General features: G+C 40.5%; 1 protein-coding gene and 2 long non-coding RNA genes across 10 annotated transcripts in view; 2 read left to right on the top strand and 1 right to left on the bottom strand.

Moving 5' to 3' along the window:
- The first annotated feature begins 92 nt into the window (after positions 1 to 92).
- LOC140653965 (uncharacterized) lies at positions 93 to 9,480 on the top strand. 3 transcript variants are annotated; one of them, XR_012043299.1, is made up of 6 exons: positions 93 to 228; positions 562 to 697; positions 2,303 to 2,396; positions 4,232 to 4,312; positions 6,514 to 6,568; positions 7,722 to 9,480. It is a non-coding gene; the product is annotated as an uncharacterized lncRNA (long non-coding RNA). The 3 variants fall into 3 exon arrangements; XR_012043298.1 differs by having other exon boundaries at positions 6,511 to 6,568; positions 7,775 to 9,480; XR_012043297.1 differs by having other exon boundaries at positions 6,511 to 6,568.
- Positions 7,123 to 18,735, bottom strand: LOC140653966 (uncharacterized). Its single transcript, XR_012043300.1, has 3 exons — positions 18,311 to 18,735; positions 17,623 to 18,006; positions 7,123 to 7,234 (listed from the first exon to the last, which is right to left on the bottom strand). It is a non-coding gene; the product is annotated as an uncharacterized lncRNA (long non-coding RNA).
- A 103-nt stretch (positions 18,736 to 18,838) lies between these two features.
- The window catches only part of RABGAP1L (RAB GTPase activating protein 1 like), a 254,532-nt gene continuing 249,935 nt past the window's right edge, over positions 18,839 to 23,435 (top strand). For 2 of the 6 annotated variants that reach the window (XM_072866788.1, XM_072866794.1), the window contains exons 1-2: positions 18,839 to 18,980; positions 19,724 to 19,806. The gene's annotated coding sequence lies outside the window, so the exon portion shown is untranslated. Of the gene's footprint in view, positions 18,981 to 19,169; positions 19,303 to 19,663; positions 19,807 to 23,435 lie in introns of those variants that run through there. The other 4 variants (XM_072866789.1, XM_072866790.1, XM_072866792.1 and 1 more) reach the window with 4 other exon arrangements.

The following is a 23,435-nucleotide window of genomic DNA, read 5'->3' as shown; positions in this document are numbered from 1 at the left end:
CGCCTCGCCGCTGTCGCCCGCCCCTTCCTGCGCCCGCCCCCCCCGGACAGGCGGGGCGGGGCGGGGCGGGACGGGACGGGACGGGACGGGGAGAAAAAGCCGAGTCACGGCCTGGAGCGCGACGAGGGTTTTGGGGGCGCGGGCCGGCTGTCACCCGCTGTGGGGATGGTGCTGTGGGTTCCTGTCAGGGACGGTGTGTGCTCCCCACTGCCCTCTCTCGCCTTTTGGGTTGGTTTTTTTGCTTTTTCGCCTCATCTTGTCGCTAGCTATCATGGCGGGCGCAGCGAGGCTACGGGGTCGAGGTCGTGGCTCTTTATACGTCAAGTGTAGCCTTAGGAGGCCTCTGCGTGCTCGGAGCCTCACAAAGCCCCTAGCCCGCCATTTTCTCTTCCTCAGCGCCTAAAGCGGGGGGGGGGCTTCTCTGTTCGGGGCACAGTGTGGTTACCTTGTTCCCCACTGTGATTGCCTCATGCCATCAAACCTTAGAACTTGGGAGTTGGTTTATTTTCTTACTCAGAGGGGAAAAACACGAATGCTGTTACAACTTTGGTGGCCGTGCAGGGTGAAGACCCTATTGCTTTGCCCACCAGACTCATAGGAAAGCACCGAGCTGGGCTTGCTGCTGGAGAAGATCCCATGTAGCTTTCTTTGCTGCAGGATACATTTAATTCACCCTCAGCCTCAACCAACACTACAGGTAGGATGTGTTGGGGCCCCACCAAGCCTTCTTCTATCACACTATCTGAACTACAGTTGGGTTACAGAAGAAATTTTAAAATGAAGTTATAAAATATCCTACAAGTGTTGATGACTTGCTGCATTTAGTTAGCACATACTGATAGTTTTAAAATGCTTTGAGAACTACTTATTTAATATCAGGATATTTCAAGGTAGCATCAAATTGATTCCCATTTTATGAGAACATGAACTGTGGTGTAAAATACTAAGGAATTTGTCCAAATTTATTTCCAAATTTAACAACAAAAATAGGGTTCAGTGGTCCCATCCTGTTCCTCAGATATTTTATCATGTATATGCCTAGCTGGAGGCTCTGCAGGATCAATGCTGGTGTGAGGTCATTGTGCAGGACGCTGTGTATGGAATCACTGCAATTCTAAACACTGTAACACTGTAAGTAGCATGCACTGTATTATCGCTTGAACATCGGAACTGCAGAGGACTACCATGACCTTGAGATACAATTAAAATAGTGCAGTGTCAGGTCAGAAGTAACCAGGCCCAGAGCCAGGGGCTTGAGATAGCAACCTGTGAAAGGAAGATGGGTCGTGACATACAGACAGAAACCTAGAAACAAATAGCAGAGCTAGACTCCTAGACACAAGGGAAAAACTACGTAGGGCAAGGTTAATCTTCAGCTCCTATTTCTGACTCTTGTATTGCTTGTAGACAGATTTTCATGTTAACTTTAGAAGAAATGTGGTGATAGTAGCTAAATGTGTTATTTCTATCAGTTTTACTAAAGAAACTGTCTCTTATTTAGGCTTTCCACCAAAACAATTAAGCTTAATGCTTATCAAGGATCAGTGCTTGAATAAAATAATATTAAGAACAGCTATTAATTTCTGAAAATAGGGTTTTCTTGCCATATTCACAGGCATTTGGGATCTTAGGAACACAGAAGGCTAAGATCTTTACAAAGACCACCTTTAATTTGGCAAGAGCCTCACTGTGAGTTACAAAAGAAGTGTAACTCAGTGTAAATTGTGAAGCTTAGCGTGGAAGCTTGAATCTTAAGCATTATGGCTGTTTTATTGTTAAAGAGATCAACAGGAAAGATATAGAAGTCTACAAACAGAAATCTAAAACAGTGTCTGTAAGCATCAGAATCCTTAGGACCATCATTACACAATAACATATCTGAATGAATGATTTAATCAAGTATATCATCGTTAGCCAAATTCAGAAGTTGGGGATGATCACAGATTAGTACATTATTATATTTTTATCATTATTTTGGCATTGTAATACTTCCTACAATGCCCCAATGAAACATCAATACTTGTTCTTAATGGCTGTATAAATTATGTAAGAGTCTTTGTCCTGAAGCACAATCTTTCATATAACCAATTGGCAAATTGCAGCATGATTTGTTATTTAAAAAAAAAAAATCTGAATCATTATATTCCTATCTAACTAGTCCTCCCTTTTGGAAATAAACTACTAAGCAGTATCTCTGCACGTTATTCTAGATCAATTTCAATATCGTCTTCATCCTATTACTCTAATTTAAAACTGTATATATTGCAGAAAATTTTCAATCAGCAATTCCCATTTTTTGCAGACTCCTCTTCTAAATATTACACTAGAAATGTGAACCTTATTGAAGTTAGTAGTATCCTGTTCAGATGCAGAAGACAGCACTAGGAGCTGAAATGGTAGGTGTTCTTTGCAACCTTTGTTTAAAGTCACAGAAATTAGAAACGGTTGAGGGCTGAGGGCATCCTCTTACTTCCTAGTTTATAGCAGGTGATTGTACACAGTACATCATTCTGGTGTTTTGTTCAGTCTGGTTTTTAATACTCCAATCTGGAGACTTCTACCACTTCCTATACTTGGTTCCAGTACATGGTTCCTATATTGCAGAAAGGTTTTCAGTTTCAGGTGGCTTATCCTGTCCCTCAGCATTTAATCCTGTTACCAGTATTTACTTGCTAACAACAATTTTCAGTATTACAACATAGTTTACCACAGTACTGCACTGTTTAAATTTAAAGAAGTGGTATCTGAAATGACCTATGGTACTTATTAAGTAACATTGCAAGGATGAGTACTCTAAATCTCAAAACTCATTTTAGACCTCCATCAGAGTAACACTTTTCTAATGATTATTCTTTATTCTGGATTTTAAAAGCTCAGAAATTTGTAGATGAGCTTGCTGTCTCTTTGGGAACTGATCCCACTAGATATCTAGATTACTTTTAATGTTTACTTTCTCCAGTTATGCAGCATTTCTTCCTGCATGGCACATTGCTTTAGCACATGAAACACAAAACAGTATTTGCTTTTAGGATTACTGTTTTCATATCTCATTTCAGCTTATTATTAAATCTGCTGTAATTTATTTTCACTTGTTCACATTGTTCCTTCTTTTATGTCCTTAAAAACCTACAGGAATTAGTTTTGATTCTACAACATATCGTCTCAATTTTCCATTCCTTCTTTTTCTTTTTTTTCCTTCCAAAAGGGGATAATGTGTAGGCATGGTTCTAGGATTTTACATTTGTGGCCACTCTAGTAATGTTCTTCAGATTATACATTAGAAATGAATCCCCATATTAGCCTGTATGACTGAGAGAAATAGGTAAAATACCAGCGTAACTGTCAAATGGTATCATCTCATGATTCAATTTTTATATTACTCTTTCCATATGAAACTGGTATAAAACTGTGGTAACAGAATAGGTGTCTTCATAAAAAGAAATATATTTTTTTAATGCGTTGGCAATGTTTCAGTTTGCTATTTTAGTTATCTACGTGACCTGTGAAGCTGATAATAATGGAAAATTTCTCATTTTGAAACCTGTGATATCAGAATGAAAGGCAAGAATTAAATATTTTTCCAGCTGGTTGCAAGCATTTAAAAAATATGTCCTCATTATTTGACACAGCAAAGATTCTTGCATATATCATATACACCAAAAGATAACAAAAAAGAAAATCTTTAGCACTTTTTGTGTGCTTGTGTGCTTGACCATCACATTAACAAAACGTAAAATTCCTGCACTCTTATAAAATTCCACTGACAAAAGCAGAAGACTGAAGCATATTCACCCAACATAATCATTGCAAAAACCCCAATATTCATTAAAGAGTATGCTGAATATCATCCAAGCCCACGTAATTCAGATACAACTTTTAGAACTAGTTATATATGCTCATTTTAAAAGAATAAGAGGATGATAGCAAAACAAAGCCTTCCACTGTGGAAGGACATGCTCAGTATCTTGACCATAACATATAAAGTTTAGATTTCCTTTGTACAACAGAAGCCTGAATGATGTAAAGGAATGTGAAGTGCATAAGTGTAAAATTAGTATTCCTCCATGAATGCTTCTTTCTCAACCATTCAGTTTGCACAAGCAAATAATGCTATATAACCCACCAAACATTCAGATTTGTTTAAAAATTTGTAAAACTTTTTGCAGTTATTTGATGCTATACATAATAGATTTGCAGAATATCAGTCAGTTGTTAACATTTGTGTTTTCAGGCTGCTGGGAGCACAAAAAAATCTATATAAATATACCCTGTGGCTGCAGTTGCTGTGGTAAAAGAAGAAACGGTAAGGAAGGTAAGAAACTTCCCTTTGGTGACTTCTCATTAGAAGTTTCACTTAACTATCCCATCTCATTATTGCCCTTGTCCCACTGACACGTAGAGATGCAATATGCTGACTTAGTAGTATGTGCCACAAATTCTAATGGTACTCCTTACTGCCTTTTTGCTTACATGTAATTGCCTGGTTTGCATTAATCCCAGAGCTTCCAGTGTCGTTCAGCAATATCTCTCTTTAAGCATGACAAAAATTTGGAAGCATTATAAAGTACAAGAATTTGCAGCATAACAAGAATGCGGACCCACTTGGAGGCTGTGAGGATATTGGAGATTTAATGTTCACTGGGCAGAGCAAGTCAAAGTCACTGCCACATACTTGTTGTTCTGGTGCCCTCTGCTGAAATAACCGTCTGTTTGGCTTCTGAATCCCCTCCTGATGAGGGTCAAGAGCCTCTCTGCCAAGTGCCATATGCTGCTACCTCTTTATCTTGCACTTTAGTTCCTTGATTTATTTCCTTTTCTATTCTGTCTCAACAAAAAGCAGAAGTATGACCCTTTATTTCCTTTCCTTCCTCCAGTGGTACTTATGTTGAAATTTGTTCTTTTCTCTTCCTTCATAACATTGTTGCATCACATTTTACAACAGCCTTTTATTGAGCTTAGGAAGGTAAGATATGAGTTGAGGTGTTAAAGAATTAAGAAAATTACATTTTATAAGAATTCCAGGTCAGGTGTGTGTATAAAACTGAGAACCACCTAAATTAGCAATGTAATTTTTGTTTCTTTCTGGCAAATTTCCTCATGTACTGTAAAACTGGGGGAAAATGAAAGACAGGTAGGGCGATACAGTCAGCATGGGTTTTCTACAGCAAGTCAGTACCTTTTGTTTAGCTGCACGTAAAACCACAGCCTTACTCTCACTTTGCAGGGGAAGCTAAATTGTAGAGGTTAAGCAACTTTTCAGGTTCACGTAGTAAGCAGTGGCAAGATGAGGAATAAACCCCATGGTCTGGTCTTCTGTTCCAACCACTACACCTTATGCATCCTCCACACTTGTGCAAGTTACAGTAATTGCATTATGACTAAACTGCTATCTGAGTAATTTTTCCAATCAAATTTCCCAGGTAGAGCACTCATACTACAAGTAAAAAGTGGAACTGTTTTACATCTCTGTAGTCACATCACGTTTCTGCAGTAAAAGAAAACATGCAGACTATTTCCAGGAGTTATTCTTGCTTAGTATCACCTGTAAAGACTCAGTTTTGTGCTGGTTTGGTTTGAGAACAGCTGATACAAGACTTCTCCAGTGTACCTTCCAACAAATGGAACTATCAATTCCCATAGGAAAATAAAAGTAAAGGTCAAACCTTAGCTAATCCTAATGTATGAATAACTGCATAAAGCAAGTTTAGGTGTTTTTATATTAGTGTGGATCTCAAGTAGCTGCTGCTTATTCAGATCTCAATTCTAGCAGTTTTTGAAAAGTATATTGTTCAGGTAATTGCAGGGGGACATTTGTTATATTTCATCCCTCAATGGTTTTTGAGAAGAGACCTATAAATAAAAATCAATTTTATAACATGTAGCTGCAGCATATGCTTGATAAGCAGTTTACAAAAAGATTGTTTTCAGTGGAAACGTCAAATTTGTTTAGGTAGGCTGAGATTATTTTTCTGAGATCATAGCTGTATGGTAACTTCCTTTATTCTTTTACCAGATTCTACATATCATGTCTACTTTGACAGGCAAATTCTCACACATGCAAAACCTTACCTTTTTGCTAAGAATTTCCTCCCCCACTTTTAAATTTCTTTTCAGCACAGTATTCTCAGTTTCCTCTCTCTTGTTACTGTACTGGTAAAATGCTGTTACATACCATTGCAGCAATTCAATTTCAGCAGGAAACACAGAAATTTCGGAATTGTAAATGTACAGTATAATTTGTTCCTGTTGTGTACATTCATCTTTTTTTGGTAAATTGTCATCGAGAATTACATCATTAGTCCTAACCTTGAAAGATTTTTTAATTTAACATTCAAACTATTAAATTTATTTTTTAACTTGTTTAAAAAGAACGCAGGTTTTGTAAAAAGAAGTTGCTATCTTTTATTGTTAATAAAATAACAAGATTTTTTCAGACGTGGTGATTTGTTGGTTGAAGGCTATAGTAATCTGACATGTCATGTGATGCTGCCTACTCTTCTTTGATTCCAGCAGGTGAGGGAGGCAGCATTTACAGAAGAAGAAAAAGGAAATTCACTAAAGGGAATCAGTAAGTTGAAGGAATAATAGTAACTAATAGTGGAATTAGCTCTCATTACCAGACAGGAAGAGGTAATATTTGTGGTTTGGCTAGTTAACTACTTTTGATGTTATTTTTCTACATAAGCTACTGATATAATTGCTAAAGAAACAACAGTGAAAAGATCAGAACGTTCTGTGAGCACAGATGGAGCTTAAATTGTAGATATATTTTTAAGATGGTCAATTAATTTAATTTAAGTAAGAGTGACATCAGTTTCTCAGAGATTAATGGGTATTTATTATACACTCATTGAGGCACATGGCAGACTATGGTATAGGCAAAAGTTTTAGCCTGTTAACAAAACCAAAATATTTTGAGAAGCACACTTTCTGTTCTGTTAGGGAAGTTTCTCATTCTCATACATAAGGCCATAGTATCTCCAGTCTATTTGTCCCCAGTGCTTTTGGTGTTCTGGTGGCTCTGCTAGGCAGACACGTGCTACCTGCACGTAAAAGCAGGAGTCAGAAAGTAAGTTATTCATCTTCCTTGTAAAGTCTGCAGTCTTTACAACTTGACTGTAGTTGGACTTCAGTTCAGCAATTTGATATCGGAAGGTTGTTTATGTTGCAGTTTATCACTGTCTCTCCCAGGCAGCAGCTTTTCTTATCAATGTTTCCATTAACATGCAGTGCTCTGCAAAAAAAGAACAACAAAAAAAAAGTGTCCTCTATTTTCATACATAAAAGCCACCTTCTCCTTAGATTTCCTTCCACAGGATGCACATATGCATATATGCACTTACTGGTATATTATATAGACAAGATAAAACTGTTTCTACCCTACATAGGTGAGTCAAACATTGAAAACCAGCTGAGAGCAAGTATAGTCATTCACTGATCTCTCAGATGTAACAGCTACAACTCCAAGTGTCAGGAGGCAGAGACTGAAACAAACTGGCTTTGTCTTGCACTTCTCAGGCTCACAAATCTAAAGGAGAATCCCAAGAATGCAATATTAAAATTCTAAAAATCTGACTCTTAGTCTGCCTTTCAATGTTAGCTGCTAAAAGAACAAAACCAGAGATATACAAACTATATCATAGAATCATTTAGATTGGAAAAGACCCTTAAGATCATAGAGTCTGCCTAATCACATTATTGGGCTGTTTGGTGTCTTTCAGCTGGGAGATCCTTGTTGGTCTATCTAGAATGAATTTCTCCTGCTCTTCTTCAGGGCTCATGCCACCCAGTATTTGTTTTCTGGCTTCTGTGTACACCGCCTCCTTTGCACCAAGGATTTCACAGGAAAGGCTAATCTGCTGGTGGAATTGGGATTTCTAAGCACACAGTTTGTCATCAGCCTCTATAAGATCCGGATCTTCAGGGGAGGACCTGAAGGAAGGCTGTTGTCCTGAATCACAATCGGGGATTTAGGAAGAGATTTTGACTTTCTACTTTCTTTCTGCGTGATCTTCAGCTTCTTTTCGAACTGTCTGTTGGCACCCTCCTCCCAGCTCTTGGCGACCTCCTCCAAAAGAGTGCACTGTGACTTGGCTGAAGGAGAAGAGAAGATTTCTCCCCCCAGTGAGGGTGGGGAGTCAGCCCTTCAGCAGCCATGAGGGTCACCCAGAGCTCAAGCACTGCCTCCCTGGCAGCCACAGACCTAGAGTGGGGGCAAGAGGTAACAGTGGGCCTGGGTGGTAACTGTGGCCTGGGCGGGGGGGGGTAGAGGGGCAAACCCCTGGTTTGGGGCAGACACCCCCCCAGGGCTGCAGATGTTGGGCATCTGTGCTGTGTCTGTGCCGCCCTCCTGGCTGTCAGGGGAGAAATGCACCCTCTGGGGCAATGAATCTCCCTGGGGGTAAATGCACCCCTGATGGAGTAACAGTGGCTGGGGGGCAGTTCTGGCTGTGCCCTGTGGGGCTGGTGTCCCTGTGGGTCCCTGCCCAGGATGCCTGTGCCAGGGCCACTGTGGGGCTGGGGGGCAGATCAGGGGCTCTGGGGGGCAAATGTGTGGGCAGGAAGGAGCGGTGATGCCCCTCCCCCAGTGGCAAGTAACCCCCCCAGTAGTAAAGTTCCCCCCAGGGGTAGATACACCCCCAAAGGGCAGATCTTCCCCCCAGGGGAAATGCCTTGCCCAGGGGCAGATATCCCTCCCTAGGGGCAGATACCCCCTCCCCATGTGTAGATCCGCCGCCCAGGGGCAGATACTCCCCCCCAGGGGCTGATCCCCACCCTGAGCAATGTGTGGTGCAGCTGAGGGAGTAAATGCCCCCTCCCTGGCCTGAGGGGTGGGCAAATCCTGCCCCCGTGGCAGGAGCCAGGGGCAGAGCCGGGAGCTATGGGGTGAATTGTCACTGCAGGGCTCAGGGCCAAACTGTAGAGAAATTTTGAACAAACAGCGACTGTCAATAAATCCATTTGTATTAAATAGGGAATAATTTTCTAATAATGTTTAATAATTTACAAATACATTTAAAACAGTTTATAAAAATAAGAAATTTCTAACAATATGTAACAGCTTATAATACATTAGGGGAGTGCCTGGGACTCCTGGTTCCCCTCTAGTTTTCCTGGAAGAGTCCCAGCCCCACAATTAAGACCACAGCCTGGATGAAAAATAGCAGGATGGTGGTGCCTGTGGGGACAGAGGGGACATGTGGCGGGGGGTTGGGGACTCACTTGCCCCTGTTCCCAACCCATCCACAGTGGACCCACGCATCCAGACCCTCTTACCCAGGCACAGCAGGGCCAGGTCACCTCTGAAGGTGTGGTGTGGCTGCAGGCTGAACATGGCTCCAGCCATGAAGAGGTTTGTGGTGAATGAGACCTGGGGGGACATGGGGTCAGGTAGGGGACCCAGGCTTGTGGGGACTGGCACTCCCAGTAGGGCCCAGGAGCTTGGACAGCCCCAGGCATCTGGGGGGATTCCCAGGAGGACCCAGGCTTGGGGGGGTTCCCAGGGGGGACCCAGGTCTTGAGTGGGAGGAGGAGGGGGGGGGGGGTGGTTCCCGGGGGGAACTAAAAGACATGCTGATTTCATTGTGGGGATGGGACCCCACGGACAGGGGCTTGCTCAAATCAGCCACACCAGTACATATTCAAACTAAAGGTGGTAACTTGCCCTTGACCCAACAATACGCGTTGCCTACTGAAGCCGTAACAGGCGCTGCGCCACTAAGACGCATATGTAAAAAAGGGAATATGGGTAGAATATCAGTCCCATTGCAATGCTCCTGTCCTGCCCATCAGAAGTGAGCAGTTCTGGAAGCAGCATGGGTGTATAACTTTCATTGCAAGTAAAGTACTGAACTGTTAAAAGCCATACAATTGCCAAAGAAACTAGCTGTCATTCATCAGCCAGCCCACACGAGCAAAAGGACAAAAGAAGAAATAGTGAATGGTATAGCGGATGTTGCAGCTAAAGCCCAGCAGAACCGCTGTACAAACCACTGGGCTTACAAGCAGTGCAATGGTCTGACCTGGTGTTGTCCACTCCTGAAGAGATATATTTGACTGTTCCTGCTGAAGAAGGTGACTCCTGGAAAAGGAATGAAGCTACCAAAGACTCCCAGGGAATATGGAGAGTGGGTATGGAAGACCTTCCTATTTTACTGAAGCATACCTGATTCCCATAGCAAAAATATATCACCATCCAGGGTATTTTAGGACTGCTGCACTAGCCCAGACAGTGCTGAAGAATTGGTTTGTGCCAGGAATTTATTCTGCAGCCAAATAAATAACTATGTCTTGCACACACTGCCTTTAGCCTTAATGAATCTTTGGCAAAGACTTCAACAAATAACAAAACTGTGTCCCTATGAAATACTATTCGGAAGACCGATGCAACTCCCCAGAACTGATGTATCCACCCATATAAGTTTATTAGCAGGAGATAAAAACGTAACCCAGTATATTTTACAGGTTCATAGATTATTAAAATGCAGTTGGGCCCAGGCACAGCTTATACAACCAGTACCTCTTAGAAGGGGCTCTGCACTCCTTCAATCTAGGGAATTATGTTTGGGTAGAAGTACACAAAAGAAAGGATAACTTACCTCCTCGGTGGGAGGGACTGTTTTTGTTATCACTAACCTTTCTCAGTAGTAAAGGTGGCAGGAAAACTGAGTTGGATCCACCACTCCCACGTGAAAACTGCGACCAGTCCTTGTAATTCTATGTGATTATTAACTACTGAGCTGCAGCATAGCATAGTAAACTATTGCTCCTCAAGTTTTTGGAAGTTCTCTGTCATGGGAATCTACTATTTCATCAGACTAGAACTGCTTGGTTGCTGTTCATTTTTCAGCTTTTCTCTGAAGCTTGAAAGAGGGCTGTGTTCTTTTAACCTTGAATCCCATAGCCATTGCTGCTCGGCCGTCTGTTCAGGTATCAGATTTTATCAATAGCCAAGTGATGGATATTTTCCTCAGGAAACAGTTTCTCACACAACTTCCAATTTTCTTGTTCTTCAGAACTTGCAGGTGAAGGGGTTGCTTTGAAGGTCAGGGGTTCTCATAATAGATACACACTGTTGAGTAGACACATGCTGACAATAGGGAAGGCTTTATTTCCCCCCTGCCTATTGCACTGTGTAAAGACAGACTTCATTTCTTCGTCTTTGTAGGGCTTCCCTAATGAAGCCTACCAATTGCAGCTTACCACAGAAGGGCCTAAAGTTATGGAAGCTTTGCTGATGTTAAGATTCAGCAGCAGTGTTTTAAGGCAGCTTTTAGGCACATTCCTTCATTTTTGAAGGAGGTCAACACGTTTGGATTTATGGACATTTGGCTTTAAAGGCAGAAGTGTATAGATGTAGTGACAGAAAAGTTCTAGATACCTAGATCAGAGAATGTGTGCAATAAACATCATGTTTATGTGGGCATGGCTGTATGTTTATATATATATATGAATATGTATAGATATACTTAGTGTATGTATATGAACATCAAAGCACTTGGTGATGAGAGGGTAGCATTCCCTATCACACATTTTTGCACTTACCTAATTTTGTTTCTTATAGCTAAAACAAGATAAAGATCTACTAACTCAGCAGCACGAAATGTAAGCATTGGAACTATATAAGTTCCAGGAAAAAAATATTGTTGACCCTATAAAAGATTTTACTGTTTTTTTCAGAGAGAGCTATAATCACCTGAGCAACTCAAGGAAAGCGCAGTTATAGTCTGCCTTAATTGACTGATACATAATTGGCTACAGCATGTGAGTGAGCACCTCTGATGTTGTGTACTACGTATAACGCATACAACAGTTACACAAAATATATAAGGAAAATTTATCCGGCTTCCGCACACTCTGTTTAATGGTTTGGTAATTTTGATACAGATTTAGACCCAATTGTTGCTTTTTGATAATGCTATACACAAGAAAGAGAGAGAAAGATTAAAAGTCATAGTGATAAGACCTCTGTAAAACATACGTTGTCAAGTGAATTTATATCACATACACAGTGAAGTGATAGCTTACGTGACACAGCAGGTCTACAGAATATCAATATAATCCTTATCAGGTTTTGCATAAAAATGACCTAATTTTTCCAGCCCCATTTCATATAAAAATTCTACCCTGAGATACTTAAAAGTGTAAAAATGTCCCCTTGTCTCAGATTCTTCCATCAAATCTGAGCTCAATACTAATTAAATCATCAAATCCATGTTTCTCAGAAGGAGGCAGCTTCCTTGATACCTATTCTGTTTCACTCCCTACCCCAAAAAAGGAGAAGGGATGCTCCTTTCATTCTACTGACCATTTACTGAGTGGAGCCCCCCAATTTAGCAATGCTATTTGAAGCCTCAATTCAGATGTTACAGGATGGGGCCAAGAAGGCCACGAACAGCCCAGTCACTCTTTCCCGACACACAGAAAGGACCAGCACAATGCCTTCACATGCTTGCAGTCCTATATGTAGTCATACATAGTTATAATTGGCGGAAAGACAATAAAAATTTAAATTTATTATGAGAAATTTAAAAGTGAAAGGAAACCTTATTCCTGTCAGGAATCTAACAGCTAGAAAAATCTTCTGCTGAGCCTAGTGAGAGACAGGGACATTGTTTCTCATCACACAGGCACAGGACCTGTTGACAGGTGGCAAAAGGATTTTACATGTTGATGGTGTTACGCAGATGTCTTTAGCTATGTCTTGCAAACTACAGATCACAGCTTTTAAAAGTGTGTAGCTACAAAAGGGTTGCTGCTCTTTTTAAACATTTAGAATCTCAGCAGAAAGGATTTTGCACTTGTAATTAATATTATAGAGTTATGCATTTATATACCACAGGAGTCCTTCTGGGGGTAGTTTTCAAATGCTTCTCGACTACTGAATTGTGTCTAATTTACAAAATTGTTATCATGCTCTTTATCATTCAAGCTATCTCATTCCTTTCTATTGCTTCTCTGGATGCATATTTTAGGAAAGTTAGACAAGTCTTCTTTTGTGAGTAATTCCTCATAGGCCTTTATATTTCTGTTATTATGATATCTTAAGTCTATAAGGTATTAATGTCCTAAAGAGTAACTGCATTGCTAAATGAATCATGCAAAAGTAACAGGAAATTAAGCCCTAAATTTGTAAATCTGCAACATACAAAAAGATCATACGAAATCTCATTAAAATACAGCACTAATATGTAAGAATAACAAATAATTGATTTCTACAAAAAGAATGTTGGTAATTTTTGAAATCTCAGTAGACACGTTCTCACTTTTAATTAAAATTGATTTGTGTGGTTATGCATTTATATACTATCTCATTAAAATGTCAAAATACTTTATAGTTGTTCATTAGGAATCCAGGACTAAATTCCATTCTGTCTCAGTTCTGAGTGACTATAGGTAGTGTAGATCTCAATTTATTCTCTGTAAAATAGAATAATACTGTTTTTTGAGGCAGCTAAAGGTGAAAGAATTTGGAAATTCAGTCTATAGGTGTAACAATACAAAGGCCACATTTTCATCTTAAAAACTCTAGAAACAACATTTCTGTGTGTTTTCTCCCACTTAATACTGCTGAAAATAAGCTATTGCTTCAGTTGCAGCCAGTCAGATTCTTATCGATTCGTTCTGTCAGAAATAACTTGTAAACTCATTTCCATACTATTGAGCCACCAAATATGGGAAACTAACAACCACATTATAAAACAGATTATCTATATTCTGTTCCTGATTATGTGGACAGTGTGTTTATTTAGGGCCGTGTCACTGTTTAACTAGAATATTGGAATGTGCTGAACATCTTTAATACATCAAACTTAACTTCTTCACAGTTTTTATCTAGAAAGTCTCAATAAAGTGAAATGCTTCAAAAAGTGAAATGCTTCCCATAAAGTTCAAGTACTAATTAATTACCTGTTGAAGGGAATCTGACTCCGTTTTACTTCTGGCATATGATGTTTGGCACCAGCCCGAAGATTTTAAGGGTATCAAACCTCCCTAGAGAAAAGTCACTGCATGAGCTATTCCTAAGTATTTCCTTACAATTCTATTAGTTCTAAAGCTGTAAGAAGTCACTTGCTTTTCTGGATTTTAAAGCTTAGTGCAGCAGTGAGATCAATATATTAGGCTAGTGTGCTCAAACATACTGTAAAGATCTGAGGCAAGGTCCCTGGGATAATGCTAGTGCCCAAGCTGCGGGAGAAAAAGACCACAGCAGGATCAGTTACAAACTCTCACTAAAGTTTCATTTTTATTTTGGAAATTCTGATTTAACAAGAATTATACAAACATACAAAAAGTTGCTGGCACCATGCCATCCATACAGGTTGCACACTAGTACATTCTGAAATAGATGTGTAAATATGTTTTCCCAGCATTCCTGCCCCCAAATTTGGTGGTTTTATTCTGAACTACATACTTTCTTCCTATTATTTATGGGGATAGGCTTAATTATCTCCTAAATAGGAATTCTTCTTCAAGCCTGTTTTCAGGCCTCCCCAGACAGACCCAGTAGCTCCCTGGTTCAGACAGGTTCATACAGACAGGTCTCTGGCAGTGGCAGAAGAACTGATCGTGGGAGATGCCTATTCAGAGCACAGGCTGGACGACCTTGGCTTTCCATTATCCTTCAGAGAAGGTTAAATGGAATTCCCTCTATCAAGACAAATATTTATATGTGAGCTCTGTAGAGGTCAGGTTGTGGAAATTAATACACATGGACTTTATATCTCCAATTAAGTGCACAACTGGATTCCTTTATCACCATCTGTCCAGCAATACTACACTTCAGCTCCCTGTAGTGGATAATGCAGGACAGGCCTGGCATTGATTTATTCTTTTTCTTGGTGGATTTTAAAATAAGTGATTTTTTTTTTTTTCTCAATGTATGAATGCTCTACATCTTCAGGATTTTTACTACACCTCACAGGGTATTAAGGATATGAGGATTTAAGTATGCTAAAAAATAAAGTCTCATTAAGTGTTTCAGCTTGAGAGTTCATTTTGCAGCAAAAAATTATTTCCATTATCAAAGAGATGGGCTGGTATGCGTATTCACTTCTCTTGTGTATGTACAGACTGCTTTCTTTACACAAATTCTCATATTTTTCTAGGCTGTACATTCACATGTCTTTGACTTTTCAGATGTTCAGCTGAACCTCTTTCAGTCATACTTGAGTATGATGCAAGGTCAAGTTGTCCAGACTTCTGGGAGTTCTTTACATTCCCCAGAGAGATCTCTAATTGAAAGGAGGTGCCCAAAACTGAGAACCATTCTTCACTGAAAGCCTTTTTGAGCTCAGTGGAGTGGAAGAATTACTTTGCTCTTCTTGTGTTTGACAGCCTTTTTCTACATTTCAGTATAGCAGTCACATTTTTTGCAACACCAAATCACTGTTGACTCATTTTCTATTTGTGAACTGCTATGAGCCAGGACTTCTTAAGGTAAAGTAACTGCTTAGCTAGTTTGTCTCCAGCTTACATTTTTGCAGTCAATTATTCCCAGCTATATGTAATAGTTTCTCACCTTATTGAATTACATCCCATTAACTTCAGATCTTTGTTCCAACTCGTCATGATTTGTTAAATTTTAATTATATCTTCCAAAATACTTGCAACTCTCACCCAAACAGGATATCCTCCACAAATATGATAAAAATATTCTCTATCCTATTGTATCACAGAAGCAGTTCAGGACTCAGGATGTAAGTATCTGGAGATCTCACTTGCTACAAACTTACTTGGTTGTGAATCACTTGACACTACTTCTGAGTGTCATTTTCTAACCATTTCACCTAAGTTTTGTGTAGCCAATGCTCCTCTATCCTTCATATGAGAGTATTAGATGATACATCATCAGAAGCCTTGCTGAAGTCAAGATTCCATTATTTGTTTTTGAGGTATTATTGTTGATTATTATTAATCTTATCATCCAAGGCCTTACAAATAATTTGCTTAATGATTTTTTCCAGTATTTTGCCTAATACAAAGTTAAAGCTGACTGGCCTCTGATTCCCATCCTTTTCTTTCTTTTTTGAGGTAGGCACCATTTCCTTTTTCCTGGTCTTATGGAACCTCAGCTATCTTTTCTGAGTTCTTGAAGGTAATTGCTAAGAGCTTTGAGATTGCTTAGCCATTTCACTAAATATGTTGGCTGAAACTTATCTGGCACGTGTCTTTTGTAAGCATCTTACTTGAATAGATGCTCTTTCTTTCCTTAGTTTAGCTTGATCATTTGTTTTTATGTTGCTAATGTTAACCGTGTAAGCCATCTGATTACAGCTGATGTTTTTGAGAAGAGCAAAGCAAAAAAAAATGAGGCTTTGGTCTTCCTCACATGACTTGATAATAATTTCCTCACCCACCTGCGAGCAGGTCAGTTCTTCCCTGATAATCTTTCACATAAGCTTTTTGTTGTTACGTTCTATGGCTCTTTGATAGTTTTAGCTCATTTTGTATATTAACTTTTCTGGATTTTCCCTACATATCACAACAGCCACTTTGTTGTCAGTTTTAATAATTTAACCTAGATTCTGCTTTTTTCAAAAGGTGCAAGCCATCAAAATGGTTTAGATTTAGCCAGACTCTTCTCTTGCTAGCTTGCTTTCTCATTGCGATGGTCTGTTTGCAGCCTTCATGTTGATTCTACAGGAAACAGCAAACTTTCCTTAGATTTGCTACAGTGGGATTTGGCATTCAAAGGGTGAGTTTACTGAAACTTATTTTCTTCAAGTCTGTTGATTTTCCTTCCTTTTGAAGTGTCATTAACTTAGTTAATGACCGCCATCACCCGTATAGTCTCCCAGATTCCTTTCTGGGTAGTTATCTTGCTATTTCAAGTCTCATTATCACCAGTTCCTATGCTTTGGATGATTTTATTCAAATTAAAGTACCATGCACTTGATCTTTTTCGTTTGTGAGTTGCTCATGGGTCTTTGCTGTGACACTGTTCTTTTCCTTTCCTTTTTGCCATTATCCAAATATTTGCACTAGCTCTGTACCTTATGTTCCTTTTTTCCTACCTATGCTTCCTGAACAAACTCTACATTTCCATAACAATAACCAGTTATGACAATTTATTCATAATTTTGGTTATGACTATAATGACTTTCAGTTCCTCCTGTTTATTACCCAGATTCTTACATAAGTGTGCAGCATCTGACTACAATGCCAGGGAAACTTTTTTCTTACTATTCCTCTATTGTAATATTCAGTAAAATTGTTCCCCTTCTCCCCCTTCATTTTTCTTCTTTCCCCACGCTTGTGTGGTTTATCTGAACCCTGTAGTGTGATAAAAATAATCTGAAGATAATTGAATTTACACCAGCTGCAGACAACTAGGAAAGATATGTAACAGTCACAACAACAAAGTGGGGGACTGGCATAGCATACAACTGGCCAAATAGTCCTGCTTTTCTTGTCTCTGGGAAATGCTCTCCTTTGTCTGCTCGACTTGCCAGCTTTGAGACTGGTTTGTTACAGCATTACAATGCAAAAAGACCACGTAACAAATAAACCATCTCTCTGCCTGTTTGCATATTCAGAATTTGCTTTGCTTACAGCATACAAATGAGCATTAAGGAGAATTAAGCACTTGGACATATCAACTTTCAGTAGCTGTGCTCTTACAGTGAATTAAAGAGATCTCCAAAATCAGACTTCAGTGGTATTGCTGGTACAAGTAATTGTGCTTCAAGTTTCCCAGCAGTGCACCTCTGCAGCAGGTAGCACTGATGGGAGGGGAGGCTAGAAGCGCTGCGGCCAGCCTCCTTGCATTTCAACACCTCTGTCACTTAGACATAAGCTGTTGGAGCAGACGTGCTATCTTGCTGTCATCGTGAGGAGCACAGCGTTCCCAGCTCTCAACCCCGGTGACAAGAAAACAATGTCCAAACAGCGCCTGTACAGCGAATCTGGCTGTCTCAGGGTGACTGGACACTGGCTTTCACGCAACAAAGTTATTTTATTTAAGGCTGTGGTCTGACATTCCTTTACGCTTTTGCTGATCCGCATCTGAAATGGAAAGAACACAGACAAGCTGTACAAATTTTGTGGTTAATTTAAATGTAATTTGTTTCACACACAAGACAAAAAAAGAGAGAAAAGAAACCAAGAGGACAGCCTTTCATTATTTAAACATAAACAATGCTGATACTTATTTAAACATACTCATATATTTACTATTTAAATATTAAATATTTGTTTAACCATACAAAAACACTGTTGATAAGCAAAGACAATCTACTGCTTAGTGAGACCGGTACAAAATCAAAAGGCAAACGTAAACAACAGTCGTCGTTTTTTTTTTAAGGAGTACCATGATTTGTAGGTCACTTCCATTGTTCTTCATTTGTGGTCAAGAATTAGGACGCGTTTAGGCATCAGCCTTCCTGCGAGCTGGAGCATTTCTAAAGGGCCGAAGAGAAGCGCTTTCCAAAGGAGGCACTCCCATGAAGCCACGCTGAACCTGAAGACCGACTTCGTGCCTCGACGGACAACCAGCCCCGTCAGGATGCAGCAGTCCCACCGCAGGCCAGCCGCGGAGGCGGCCTGACTCGGGGCAGCTCGCACCCCCCGCCGCTCGCACACCGACTTTCCCTCGGCCACCAGATCCTCCCCACTCCGGCGGCGGCCGCCGCCTCGCCCGAGCAGCCCGCCCGGAGGGAGCTGTAGTGGCGGCAGCGGGTAACGGCCGGTCGCGCTCCACCCGGCCGCCCTCGGTGCCAGCGCTCGCGCCGTGTCAGCGGGGGGAGGGGGGAAGGGGGAGGGGAGCGGTGCGCGCGCGCGCCCCCGCCCGCTCCGCCATCCACCCGCCGCCGGAATGTGGACGGCGTTGGCCCGGCCCTGAGGCGGCTGCGCGGCCCGCCGAGCCGTTCTCGCCCGGGCTCCCCGTCTCCGCTCCCCTGAACAGAGAGCCGGTGGCGGAGGCAGGCTGGGGACGGGCTGGAGGCGGCGGCAGACCGGGGAGGACAGCTTGGCTGCCACCGGTGAGAGAGGGGGGCGCTGCCTCGGGCCTTCTTCGCTGGGGTGAGGGGAGGGGAGCGGGTGGGGGTCTCGTGAGGGGTGGAGGCGGGAAGCGTCGTCGCTCCTTCAGGAGAACCGGCGGGGCGGGAGGAGGGCGACGGTCCGCCCCACCCGCCCCGTGTCACGGGGTGACAGCGCCCAGTGACCTGAGGTGGCTTCCTCCTTCGGCGGGCCCTGTCGGCACGGCCACCGCCTCCGGGCCGGCTGCGCGGCCCCGGGAGCCGCCGGCTGCCTGCCCCGGCACCCCTCACGGCGGCGGCGGAGGAAGGAGGGAGGAGGCACGAGGTGCGTGGCTGTTCGGGGGATGGTGCCGCTTCTTGGTGTTTTCTTGTGTTTGTGCTGGGGGGGCAGTTCCCTGTGCGTGGCTGGATAATGCTGCTTCAGGAGAAGCGGAGCTGGAGGAAAGTGGGGGATTTAAAAAATAAAGTTGTTTTCGTGGTGAGGGAAGGGAGAGGGTTGTGGAAGTGTTAATCTCCCTTCCTCCTCCTCCTTGGGAAAAGTGAAGTCACTTCCCAGGAGCCAAAACTAGCAAACTACTGTCCTAAATCTGCTGTCTACATGGCTCAAATTAATCGATGTTTGGTTTTTCTGTGGGGTTAGTTTTTTTTTTTCTTTTCTCTTTTTCTTTTTTTTTTTTTTTTTCAAGCCCCCTTCCACAGTTAGGCCCTCCCTAACCGTGATCCGGTACAAAAATCCTTGTCTTTAGATAGAGTACTTCAAAACCTGCTGAAACCATCTGAAGTGGGTATGGCACTCTGAATGAAATGGACTTGGCAACTCTGCTCATTTGTAAGTTTCTGAAGTGTGGCATGTACTTTGCTCTTGCTGTCACTCTTTCAAAGCTGTGTTGTTAAGATTGCCTGTTTTTGATAGTGTTGTAAATAAATCATAACCTCACATTTCATAGCTGCATGCATGCATGTATCTGTTCTTTTGTGTAAGAGGAAAAAAAAGATGTAAAGTGTCGACTTTTTTTAAAACAGAAACAAATCCAGCAACAAATAAGAAATAGCTTGCTTAGGTAAGCGTTGCTTTTCTCTTTCACTGTCAAGCTGTAGTCTCACAACCATGTCAGTGACTTTTCAAATAAAACTTTGGAGAAGAGCAGCTGTCCTTTTGTCTCCAAAGAGAGATCTTGATGATGTTACAGGCAACATTTTTTTTATCCCTTTAAATTCTGGAAAGGTAATGTGGCTTTATTTGATTGAATTTCTGTGATACAGGCCAAAATCCTGAGTACCTGTCAGACTAACTCATGCTCCACGTCTTACTGGGGGTATAAGATTCGTTCTGCAAGTTATACCAGTGTCTAGGTTTTAAGTAGGATTGTAGCCACTAGTGTTTGTTTATGTGGGTTGTATGGTATTAACGATACTAATTAAGAGGTTAGCTTGCAGTTTAAATTTGAAGGAACTACAAATATAGGTACACACACTAAGCACAAATTGACTCTGGTGTTGTAAGAATTGAAACTAAATTGGAGCATTATTGGAAGTACTCTGCAGTGTTTTCTTTAAGATGGTTACAGTGAAATGTATAGCTTGGTTAAAAATAGCATTTGGTCCTTTAAAAAGTGATTCACAGGTTAAGATTTAGTAATGTTAGTAATGGGATTGCAAAAAGATCCAGGGTATAATGTGGGTTTCTGTGGAAACCAAGTTCCTGGTGTGTTTGAAGACAGTCTGAGTTGTGGCTGCTCCTTCCTTTGTGTCATCAATGGGACTTCCACATCCAGGAAGTGAGGTAAGAGAACTAATTGGGTCAAAAAGTAGTACTTTTGTTTCTTTTTTTTTCTTTCACGAGTTACTTTTTGGTTAGAACAACTTCCTGAACCAGCGCGCTTATCGGGTCATATGGACATTGTCTCAGTCCAGAGGAGGAAGTAGTGTGTTGTTGGTAGGGAGGAGAGCATAACTGCAGTCCTGATACAGTTAGGTAAGTTGCGATGGGTGATGCACTTAACCTGGGTCATGGTTTTATGGTCAGTAAGTTAGCATAAGAAGGCACTACTGCTAAAAGAAGCTACTCTGTGTTTTTCATTGGCTTATGCCACTTGTGGTGAAGGTAGCAAATGATAGTAAGGGTGGTAGGAGCTCTTCTTCTTCTGTCAGTACTGCCTTACATTGATTATGAAGCCATGGCGTAATTTGTCTTTTTTATTTACTTTCGGCAACATTAAACGGACTGCTGCTTTTTAAGAGCCACCTCTATGTCTCTATTTTTCTTCCATGTGTCCACAGAAGTAGCTGTGGTTTTCTCCTGCTCTCTCCTTTGCATATTCTTTCTTCTCTCTAAACTTTTTGTTGATTCCTTAATTTCAAGGAACGATCTAGGCATTGTTAGACAGGGGCTTTTATAAATTTATTCAGCTCTAATTTAAAAATAATCAGTTGTATATTGTTATTACTTCTGCTATAATTGGAAGGCTGTTTCAAACTTGACTGACCTTAGTAATTACACACCTTCTGATTTCCAGTCTAGATTAATTTATCATCGGATTATACCCATTTTATGTACCCAATGGACTGATATGTTATATTCGCACTTTTGATCTTGGTATCAAAAGCAGTACCACTCTTAAACAAATGGATGCAAAAATGTGTCAAAGTGCAACACTGGATTTTTCTTTTCTCTTTTGACTGCTAGCTATACTCATCTTTCCTGTAATAGCTCTCAGTTTCTCCCCATGAATTTTAATTTTGACCTTCTAAGTGAATATTAAAATACATGTTTCAAGTATTAACACTGAGCTTCATAGAGGTGTCCTTTTAATGGAGATTAAGATGTTTTCAAGTATCTTTTAGTAAGATGTGTTTTTTGAAATTTGTACCTTTGGCAGTTTGTTCCAGCTTCGACCTTACTCTGTTATACTGGTACAGCTATTAAAGGAGCCATTATTGTAACTCGGATTGCTGAAGGGGTTCGTTCTTCTTTGACAGAGTCATGGTTCATAAGCAAAGCCTGACATATTTGAAAAGAGTTTGAAATTGATTTATTTCCCCTTTTTCTGTACTCTTAACTTTAAAAAGAAACAAAACCTACGTATAGATTAATAGAAAATACCTCCATTGTTTTTAAGGTGTTTGGTTAATTTTGATATCAGAAATGTTCCAAGAGGGGACTTTGTGAAGCTGAAAAAGTAGTTAGTTTGGTGACTGTTTGTAAACAGTACATAAATAAAGAAATAAATTGTTTTTCAAAACCTGCTTAGTTAACTAGATTACTCTGAAAGATGATTAAGGCCCTTGTGGAAAACCTCTACTATATTGTTTATTTGGTGGGACATTTCTTGTTCTTTGGAAAGAATAGCGGGACAAGGGTCTTCCTAATGGTTTTAAGTGGACAGAGGAAAAATTAGTTTTTGCCACAAAGTCAGATGAGTCACAGCCGTCTGCTTTCTTACTCTTGTCATCCCTGAAACACGACTCATATTTCAGATGCTGATCTGTTGCAGTTGTCCATGCATTTGATAGGTTAACCTTATTTTTCCTTTTGGAAAGAAAAAGAGTGAGAGTTAAGGCTTTGTCTGAGAATCTAAGGATTGACTTTTAGTGCGAAATAATTGTTTAGTTCATCTTGATAATCTTCACTACTATTTACGCAAATAGACCCTTTTATTGTAAGGTTTCTATCTTAACTAGAAGTGCACCACCACCCCCTCCCCAGCAATGTCTTATTTAAAAAGTAGTTACATTTAAAAAGTAGTACATTGAAATACACTGCTTTTCTATTCAGCACAATTACTCATGTAGCATTATGGCCTTACAGTGGTATAATAGTGGCATGTCCCCAGGTATTTTTGAATGTTTTGATTATAAATTCTACAGCAATATGCACTTTCTGAAATTTCTCCAGTGGAAAACAGTTCAAAGTAATTCAATTTAGATATATTGACTTGATTACTGCAGTTCACAGGGATCTAGAGTTTTGTTCTCTACTATTTCAGCATAATAAGTAAGATGGTTCTAATTTGTGCTTCTATTGTGTATGCAAACTATTATTGTGTTTTTTCTGAAATTAGACAAAATGGTTTTGCTGAGATCCACAGATATGTTCCAATACACATATTGTATACACACATTTGTATTTCTAACAAATACGTTACAATAAAAAAAAGTATGTATGTTAATTTTTTCTCTTTGCTAACCCTTTATTCCACTCCCAAAATTTTAATTTAGGATGAAGGCTTTGCTATGCCTTTTCAGTTCTCAGGCCTTTTCAGGCAAATTGGTGTGAAAATAAAATGCAAATAATCTAATGCATTGTCTTTGTGTGTGTGTATTTATATATAAAATACAAGATCCAGAATTTTAATTTAGAATTAGGTGGAGAAATTCAATAACTGGCTAAACTTTTAAAATAAGCTTGCAAAAATAATTTGGAGTATTTTTCTTTGTACTTAAATAAGGTACTGGTAT

The sequence above is a fragment of the Ciconia boyciana genome, chromosome 7, assembly GCF_034638445.1.
Source record: "Ciconia boyciana chromosome 7, ASM3463844v1, whole genome shotgun sequence".
Taxonomy (NCBI): domain Eukaryota; kingdom Metazoa; phylum Chordata; class Aves; order Ciconiiformes; family Ciconiidae; genus Ciconia; species Ciconia boyciana.
Note: the sequence above shows the minus strand (reverse complement) of the source record. Positions and strands in the feature narration are given on the sequence as shown.